Source organism: Pongo pygmaeus, chromosome 2 (genome assembly GCF_028885625.2).
Source record: "Pongo pygmaeus isolate AG05252 chromosome 2, NHGRI_mPonPyg2-v2.0_pri, whole genome shotgun sequence".
NCBI lineage: Eukaryota > Metazoa > Chordata > Mammalia > Primates > Hominidae > Pongo > Pongo pygmaeus.
In genome coordinates, this window is record NC_085930.1 from 49,453,088 (window position 1) to 49,463,247 (window position 10,160).

Consider the following 10,160-nt stretch of genomic DNA (forward strand, 5'->3'; position numbering starts at 1 on the left):
AAGTCTCATGGTCTAATAGCTATAGAGGTGAAGCATTCTATAGAAATGAAAACTATGTTGATTTGTTTCTCCCTACTCCATAGCAGGACCATCCTCCCTGCCCAATGACCGCCTTAAGACTTATTGAAAAATAATAAAGGCACATCTTGCAGACTGCAAACATAAAAGATCAATGCCAATTCCATGTGCTGAGTTATAATAATTTCTAATGATCAAAGGCAGCACTATCTCTAAACCAAAAATCCTGTTTTCTAGCCTTTGCAATAGATGAATTGTGTTACTATGGACAGTTTCAGTTGCTTCATCAGTAAATGTTGGGATGTGGGAGAAGTTAAATGCTAGCAAGAGTCATTCAATCTCTAATATTTTCTGATTCCATCTCCCCCAGCCACAATTAGGCAACTTACATCTTAAGAATTGAGAAAACATAAAGTCTATTTTGTTTTCTCTTTATTCAAGGAAGCCTACATCACTTTTATAATTTATAATTTGCCCATTATTACTTATATGTAGAATCTACTTCAATGGCATTCTGAATTGGAAAAAATGGAATATGCTTTGTTCTTGCTTTAGTACATGGAGAGTTAATTTTTTTTTTTTTTTAGTGATGGTCATCTATCCAATAAATATGTCTTTCTACATTTGTACCCCTTGTTAATAATAATTATAATTATTTTGATCAGGTGGGTTTTTACAGTTTTATTCCTTCTTTATTATTTTCACTTTATGGTCCAAAAATACAAGTTTGTTATGGATGAAAATATACAAATTTGAACTCAGTTACTGCCACTAATCAGGCTTAGAAAAAAATTAGAACATTTAATTGATTTTCCACAGCTCAGAATTATGGATTTTGAAAACAGAAATGGATTTTTTTTTTCTTATGGATAAGAGAAACAATGTGGTGATGACTAATAATTAGCATGGCTTCCATGCTAGGACAGTAACGGGAACTGGTAGAGACCATGGCTGAATGAAGACCATACACATTGCGTATAGAAGGCAGCCCCTACTCAGCTTAGCCAAATTTTCTCATGTCGAATTATAGGTCTTAGTGGGTCTAGATCTTAATATATTTTTGAGAAAAGCTAGAAATGTGGATTTTTATATCAAATGTATCCATTTTTAATGTTGGTGCAATTTCTAAAAATAAACAAAAACTGTATGGGCCAAATAAAATATATATGCAAGCTGAATTAGGCTAGTGGATTACTAGTTTGAGAACTCTTATTTAGAAAGATCTGCCTCTGAGAATTCGTGTTTCCTTCTTGAGCAGGCAGAATATGGATCTGTGTGTATGTGCTTCTATGTATGGGATTTAGCAATTAACCAGTACCCCTGCCCCCTTCAAAAGGCGCATATTGATGAAATCATCTGTGACCTCACAGGAATCACAGATGATATTCCTATGACACCCTAGATTGTTCTGTTACACAAGGGGTACCAAAGTCCACCCTGAGCTTTTCCTCTGGGAACAGATTCCAGATTATTCCAGACTTAAGACATGGAGATATATCTTGCTAGAGGTAGGAAGATGATAAGATCAGTTTCTATAGGTAGAGGATAATGTGTCCTAAAACGTAGGTAGAGATAAGTCTGACAGTGGTTTAGTCAAGAAGGGCCTCTGCTAATGCTGGAGAGCTCAAGAAAGAAAAGAGCAATGTTAAGTGAGGCTGTACCCACAGATCATGCTCAAGCAAACTCGAACCGTGAGCACATTTCTCTTAAACAAAGAACGCTTAGAATAAAAATTAAAATTTCCCACAAATTTCTAACTTTAAAATAGTTTCCCAAGATTTCAGTGGTATCGTATATATGCCCATAAAATTTTTTGGATTACTATTCCCACAAGTGTAAGATGAAAGAGGACCTGCCCTCCATTCTATCTACTCCCTCTCTGCAAAGGCCATTTTGAAGATCTCAGTTTTACTGAAAGGGGTCTGCCACACATAACTTCCCTGGTGTACCAGCAACAAGTGTTCAGTGGACCATGGCAACACAGAGAATGACGGAGGAGAGAAAATGCCATGCAGAAGTGATAGTCAAGATGAAGATGTGGCAGAAGAGCAGGTATAAACCCTTTCTTATCCCAAATATATTAGGAGGAAGTGACCAGAAAAGTGATGCTAACCATGCCCTTAGGGTACAGCCATACAATGAGATAGAAGTCTCAGCTGGGACTAGAATAATTTCCTATCCCTTATTTCTCTACTAAAATTTTAAACTTCTAAATATAAAAAACTGATACGAAAGAAAATTCTAAATGTAAGTACTACTTTTCATGCAATGCAAATTATTTTCCCATTCACTACTCTGAATCTTATAAGCAAAACTAATATGTTTGCAGAGTTGAATCTTTTCTAAACTAATGTTCTTTTTAGGAGTAGACCTTAGAGTGAAGATGAAAGACATGTAAAGAGACATGATTACCTTTACCACAAAATGAAAAACAATGAGTTATTGTGCCTTTCAGTACAGCACTTCCCTTACTATTACCCCATGGCATTATCCCCTTAGATATTCCTGACTACCCTGGGAATTAGAAGTGTGTAGATAATTACTCCATTAACAAACTGCATTAACAAAGAGTGCTTCCCAAGGTCACATGGCTGGATAAGCTAAAACCCAAACTTTCATTCTTATGAATCCAATTACATAGCTTTGTTAATTGTGCCTATATTTCTGGATTTTACTTTCCCATCTTCAAAACCTGAATTTTAGGATAAAGGTATCAATGGGAAGATATGAATTTATAATTAAACTTTGTACTCTGACTAGGCCAATATCTAAGAATTACCGTCAGTGTAAGTATTGGTAGTATGTAGACCAACACAATCTCAGTAATGTTCTTGGAGTTCTAAGAAGTAAGGTCATGCATATTTATTTTCTCTGCAGCTATAATGCTAGAAAACATACATATATTGTAGTAACTATTTCTCTCTTCCTCCTCCTTACAGCACAAAGGAGAGTAACAGATGGGTTATCTTAACTAAAGATGTCAGCACTTTGTTGACCAAGCTTCTGCTAGATTCTATAATAGCAACATATGAATTGTGATTTCTCCTTTCAGGGACTAAGAGGGCATGATTATTATTCCGGAAACATGTTTTGCTTATTTTTTCATTCTCCAATTTCAAGTGTTATTCCATTTTTAAGATACTTGCAGCTTTCTCATTCTATGATGTAGTCCCATATAAGAAATATTTCCTTTCTGAATCATAATTCAATCCTCAGACTATTAGACCATACCACCTGCTAGAGGGTGACATGCATCTCATTAAAGATAGCTGCCATTATTAATGATCAAGCACAGTTCAATGAGTACAGTAAAACTTTAAACATAAGCATAAAGCAAAACACTAAAGATAAATTAGGGCTGTAATGAAACTCAGCTTCAATAAAGCATCTGGTGAAATGTCTACATTCAGCTTCAGTCTAATACACTAGAAAATACTTGCTTCTGAGTATTAACTGTGGAAAGCCTACATAACAAATATTCACACTTTAACCTGTCACTCATCCTGCAAGTAAACCTAAACCTAAATCTTGAAACATAACCTAAAAACCTTTGATGGAAACTCTACATAAATATGAATTTACAGAATTTATCCTTTTTTGTGAGGCACATTTTATGAATTGGTTATTATCTGCATTAGCATGGTACAAGAACTATGTTAAATGTTTTAAATTATTTGATCCAAATTTCCTGTCTGCTTTCATACTAAATAAAATAACTGAAAGCATTTTCAAGATAATATTGTTCATAGTTTACAATTGTTTCTCCAAATGTGAGAAACAGTCTGATTTACAGCGTTATGCTCCTGTGTTTTCTTATCTTATTAAATGATGCAATTTTCTGCCTTTGTCACCAAAATAGCATCTGCTAGTCACAAAACTAGAAACACATCTTTTAATTAAATGCTTATTTTATTTTCACTAGGGACAATGAATTATAGAATCACTTTCTCAAGATTTACTGTTTCCTTTTCCTTTATCTCAGCCCCCAGTATATATTCAGTGTGTCCTCTGAAGTAACAACCATCCCATCTGGCTGAGAAGTGATGGACACGGCTCCTTAACCACACTGTACCCTCCGTTCTTGGCACCTCTCTACCAGAAAGATATCGACAAATTGGATGGAATTCAGAGAACAGCAAGAAAAATGATTAAAGAGATGGAGGCAGTGACTTACGAGGAAAGATGAAAAGGACTAAAACTGTATAGCTTGGCAAAGCAGCAACTGAGGTGGCATATGAAAACTGTCTACAAGCATTTGAAGAATATAAACACCAAAGAAAGAGAAGGAACTTTTTAGAATGGTCTGGGGAATAAGCAGAGCAAGAGGACAGAATTGAAGAAAGGAGAGAGACATGCTAAGTTGGGGGCAGGGGCGTTTTCTCATCAATTGTAAATTTTGATAAATAACCAAATTAAGTCTAGAGAGAAAGAGTTGCATCTCATGCTTTTAGGTTACAATCAGTGTTGACCTGCACTGAGAAAATGGTAAGTGAGAGAATAAATAGTATCTGTTTGTATGTAGACATATAATATTTGAGCTGTCTTTTTCAGCTTACCAAGTGCTTCCACATGCATTACACCATCAAATTTTCAAATTGACTGTATGTCATTATGAGTTCATTTTAAATAAGAAAAAGCTAAAGATTACTTCTAAAACACACACAAATATCTCTAACCCTGAGTTCATAATCACTTTCTTCTTATTCTAGATTTAAAAATTTTAATACAATGTAGACTATAATCACTCACAATATGGATAATGAATTTAAGGCTATGTTTTAATTAGCAGTCCACCTCATTGTACCTGTTATCTTGTTCTTTCCTGGAGCAGATTAGACATAAACTGTAATCAGGGCAAAATTCTATAGATGACCCAGTGACAAAAACAATTCCTTCTTAAATTCTCTGGTTAAGCACTTTTCTTGGGTGCTATATTAACATTATGCTGCCACTCCCTAACTGTTAACAGCAGCCCTAAGGTCATTCACTAATGCAAGATGTTGAGACCCACTTAATATAACATACCATCCCAAGCAAGGATATTTACCATATAACCTGAATCAAATTCTTAAGATATGGAGCTCAACTCTGCTAAGAGATGTCATTTGTGTTTTGTTGCCAGGCTTCAGGCTCCTGAATCCCTTCAACCACCTATCATTATGCTAAGTATTGAATAGAGATCTACGTGGATAATAAACAAGATATGAACACTGTTGTTTCTAACTAGAGTTTTAAGCCTAAATCTGTAGAAGGTTTCTAATCATGATGAACTGTCCTGGAACACTTATGAGCTGTAAAGACACCTTTCGCATACCTAAGAAGCTAGACTAGGCCAGACGTGGTGGCTCATGCCTGTAATCCCAGCACTTTGGGAGGCCGAGGTGGGCTCATCACCTGAGGTCAGGAGTTGGAGACCAGCCTGGCCAACATGGCAAAACTCCGTCTCTACCAAATACATAAAAATGAGCCGTGGGTGGTGGTGCATACCCGTAATCTCAGCTACTTGGGAGGCTGAGCCAGGAGAATCACCTGAACCCAGGAGGCAGAGGTTGTAACGAGCCGAGATCGTGCCATTGCACTCCAGCCTGGGTGACAAGAGCGAAAATCCATCTTTAAAAAGAGAAAAGAAAAGAAAAAAGAAGCTAGACTATATTCTATGTTTCCTTTTTTTCTGGTTCATACAGTGACTTCCTATTATCCTTCTCAAAGTTATTGCTGCAGAGGAAAGAAGCATACATCTTTCACCCACCAGGAAACCCCCAAAGCACCTATTACTGTAATAGCCATGGGAAACAGGTAAAAAAAAAAAAAATCAATTTAAAGCAAATAAGCCAATGAGAACAAAAGATCTCCCCCACATCAAAAGAGTTTTCTGTGTGGAATCAAGAGCTTTTAGAAATTTTACCTTTCACCGTGGAATTGTAGACCTTCGCACCAAATGTGTATTCTTAATCTAGAAAATACAGCAGGAGATGGTTTGGCATGATGATCTTTCTGAAATTTTATCATTAAAACAGTACCATCAACTTAGAGCTAGTCTGCATTTTAGATTTTAGGTATCTGCAAGTTTTTGAGCATATAAGTTCTAGAGCAGTACTTCTCAAACATTAATGTGTATATAAATCACTGGGAATCTTGTTAAAGTACAGTTTTATATACTAAACCTGGGGTAGAGCCTGAGAATCTGAACTTCTAAAACGTCTCCAGATGATGTTGATGAAGCTGATCCATGGACTACATTTCAAATAGCAAGACCTGTAGGGTATTTTTATTCCAACTGTCTGACATAGCAGTGAAAAATGGCTACACACTAGCCACATACCATTTTTTAAAAGATTTAATTTTTAGGTTCACAGCAAAGTTAAGAGGAAGATACGCTGATTTCTCATATAGCCCCTCCCTCCACAAGGGCATAGTTTCCCCCCTTATCAATGGGCCCCACTAGAATGGTACATCTGTTACAATTGATGAACCTGCATTGATACATAATCACATGAAGTCCATAGTTGGCATTAGGGTTCACTCTTGGTTTTGTGCATTACATGGGTTTTGAAAAATGACATATATGACATGTCTATACCACTATAGTATCGTACAGAGGATTTTCACTGCCTTATAAATCCTCTGTGTTCTGCATATTCATGCTGCTTCCCAAACCCTTGACAACCACTCATCTTTTCACTGTTTCCATAGTTTTGCCTTTTCCAGAATGTCAATAGTCAGAATGATACAGCGTATAGCTTTTTTCGGATTGGCTTCTTTTACTTAGTAATATGCATTCAAGATTTCTCCATGCATTTTCATGGCTTGATAGCTCATTTCTTTTTAACATTGAATAATATTCCTTTGTATGTACCATGGTTGATTTCTCCATTCACCAACTGAACATCTTGGTTGCTTCTAAGTTTTGGCAATTATGAATGAAACTGCTATAAACATCTGTAGGCTGGTTTTTGTGTGGATATGCTTATTACTCCTTTGGGTACATAGCAAGGAGCATAATTGATGGATAATATGTAAGACTACATTTAGTTTTGTAAGAAAATACCAAACTGTCTTCCAAAATGGCTATATCATTTGGCATTCCCACTAGCAGTAAATAAAACTTCCTATTGCTTCACATCCTTGTCAATATTTGGTATTACCTGTGTTCAGGATTTTAGGAATTCTAGTATATGTGTAGAGGTATCTCATTGTTATTTTAATGTGTATTTCCCTGATGACATACTATGTGGAAATTTTCATATGCTTATTTGCCATATGTATATTTTCTTTGGTAAGGTGTCAGGTAAGTTATTTGGCCCATTTTTAAATCGGGTTTGTTTTCTTATTGTTGAATTTTAAGTGTTCTTTGCATAATTTTGATATAGTCCTTTATCAGATGTATCTTTTGCAAATATTTTTTCTCAGTCTGTGCCTTATGTTCTTATTCTCTTGATCCAGATACTTTCCAGGGAAAATTTACATTTGATTTAAATTATCCATTTCATATGGCATTAACAAAATGCATTTAGGTAATAAAGCTGACATATATGTATTTGTAGTTTTATTTACATTGAGATTTTATAATATTTTACTCCATTTAATTCAAGTTCAATTTTTATAAATGTGTTTCCAAGTTCATGCCCTTACAACAATCCTATTTTGAAAAAAGTGCCCTGTGGAAGAAACGCCAGAAGGGACAATTTGCCATGACTCAAAAATGGCAAAGGCCTTAAATATAAACCATTAACGCTTTTACAAAGTGGGTTAATATAGAGTTTCTATATTTATTTCTGATGAAAGCATTTATTTCTAAAATATAAACTTATATTAACATTTGTTTATTTTCTCATACAGAAGGCACCTCAAATAAAGGTAGGGGGAAAAAATGAAAGAGATGACTTTGGCCTGTGCCTGTTTGACCTCTGAGAGATACTTTTTGCAAGAAATTCTTAAGTTTTGGCCCAAGAAGTGGTCGGTCTTTTATCCTTCTTTGTGGAGGCCAAAATGCAAACCAGGATGAAGAAACCATCAGTGGCAGTTTGAGGAGGCGGTGGAGGGACTATCTAGACTCAGTGTATCACCAACGAAACATGAGGCCTATTTCTCTGTGAAGCTAAACTTCAAAAAACAATCTAAGAGACACAAAGGGAAAAGTGTGACTGCTCTGACAGCAAAAACAAGCAAATATCTCCAGAGGGGATTAATCCTTCTGCTTCAAAGTGACTAAAACAAAGAAAGCTGAGCCAGCTTCACTGGAAACACCACCTGTCCATCAGACAAAGATGAGCTAATCAAAAGAAAACACTGCCTATGTGCACGACTCAGCAGCCTGGACAGCTAATACCAAGGAACACGTTTTCACTATAAAGATTCAGCTTTCAAAATCCAGTTCCCTCTTGTACAGCCACAGCGTTAAAAGGGACCTTAGAGGTCATCTACATACAGGCCAAACCCTCAATGAATGCCAGTGTTCGCTTTAAGTCCTTCTTGCCCGACTCTTTTCTGGCCTCCGTTCTGTCAGGATGTTTCCTGTTTTGCAAAACAGCTTTAATCCTTGAGTATGTTTAATTGTTGGAAAACAGTTCCTCAAATTTGACCCCAAATTTAAGTCTAATTTATGAAGAAAGTTTTGCCTTTGGAGACAGGTTTAATTTTACTTCCATGTGGAAAACCTTCAAATAAAATGATGACTATTGTATACTCACGAACTATCTCTTCTTCTCCCAGCTTAATCAGGTCCTATGGTGGTGTACAAATGTTTCTACCACCTGATTACCATCTAGTTTTCAATGGCTGTTTGAAAATATATTGGCTAAATACAAGACTCCAGATGTAATCTAATCAGTACAGAGTACATTTGGATTTTTACCTCCGACCATCTGGAGGCTATATTTCTATTAACTCAAGTATAAGATCGCTTTGCTTTCTGTCATAAATTGTGCCAACGATCAATGCTTGTTTTTACATAAACTGCAATTAAGTTCCATTTCCCCCAACCTGTCTTGTGCAATGGATGTTTTAATCTAAGTGTGACTTCACATTTATTCCCATTGACTTTCAGCTTGTTACCTTTAGCTCACTTTTTAATCTGACAGTCTTGAATTTTTATTTTGTTATTCAGAGTATTCGATATCCGTCACAAATTAGACTTTTGAAAATTTGATAAGCAGGCCCTGTACTTTGTTATTCAAGTCACTGCTAAAAATATCAAATAGAACAGGGCCCAAAACAGAAATACATGGCTTGAAAGAGACTTTCAGTATATGCCATCAGCTCAATACAGATTTGTTTAAACGATCCATCTTCTCTTTTTTCATTCTTCCATTTACAGACTTTATGCAAGGCTCTTATATTTGGGAGAACATACCAGACCTACAAAAACCCTTGCTTTGACTATTGGTTTCTTATCTCTCCTTCCAGCTTTCTCCTTCCTAGTGATAAGATAACCCTCAAAACTCAAGATAATACTCAAATAAGTTAAAACTCAAGACTAAGTGGGACTTGCTCTAAACCCCGAAGTCTTAAGGATGACACTGTACTGCTACTTAGCACATAGAAGATTCCACTGTACATGCAAGGCCAGATTAGAGTTAAGTGACTCACACTTTGAGAATTTAAACAATAAGTCGAGACTAGCTATTGCAGAGAGAAACACTCTCTGCATGGATAAATTTATAGCTAAGGTGTGTTCCTTAGCTAAAGTAAAAATAAAATAAAATTTAGAGAGTTGGTAACTTTACTTCAAGGGCCATTGTGATATCACAGTAAGTCAGCAGTTTAGTCTTTCAGTCTGCCCACAGAGTTAGATTTTGTTGAAGGCAAAATGCTCAGCATGGTAACTAATCAGCACACTCTCTCCAAACATCCCCTGCCTTTATTTTCAGTTGCTTGTTACTTCAATTTACACCGATTTATCCTCCCTCACAACTCAACCCACAACTTTCTCATTGCCTGACCTGAGGCATGGATAGCAATTTTCAGTGTAATCAGCCAGAGGATGTAATCAGTGCAATTAACAGAAGGATTGGGAATACTACATGAAGCCTAAATTAAAATACCACTAAAATTACTGTACTGTATCTGTAAATACTCACACTAAACAAATATTTCTTGGGATAAGTTTCTGGCAGTAGGATAATAATTTCAATGTAAAACTT

General features: G+C 35.9%; 1 long non-coding RNA gene across 2 annotated transcripts; it reads left to right on the top strand.

The window, feature by feature from the left end:
* The first annotated feature begins 1,393 nt into the window (after positions 1-1,393).
* LOC129033790 (uncharacterized) lies at positions 1,394-8,707 on the top strand. Of its 2 annotated transcripts, none has more exons than XR_008501670.2 (4): positions 1,394-2,070; positions 4,001-4,503; positions 5,141-5,814; positions 7,858-8,707. It is a non-coding gene; the product is annotated as an uncharacterized LOC129033790 (long non-coding RNA). The 2 variants fall into 2 exon arrangements; XR_008501671.2 differs by having other exon boundaries at positions 1,429-2,070; positions 5,703-5,814.
* Positions 8,708-10,160: the final 1,453 nt, after the last annotated feature.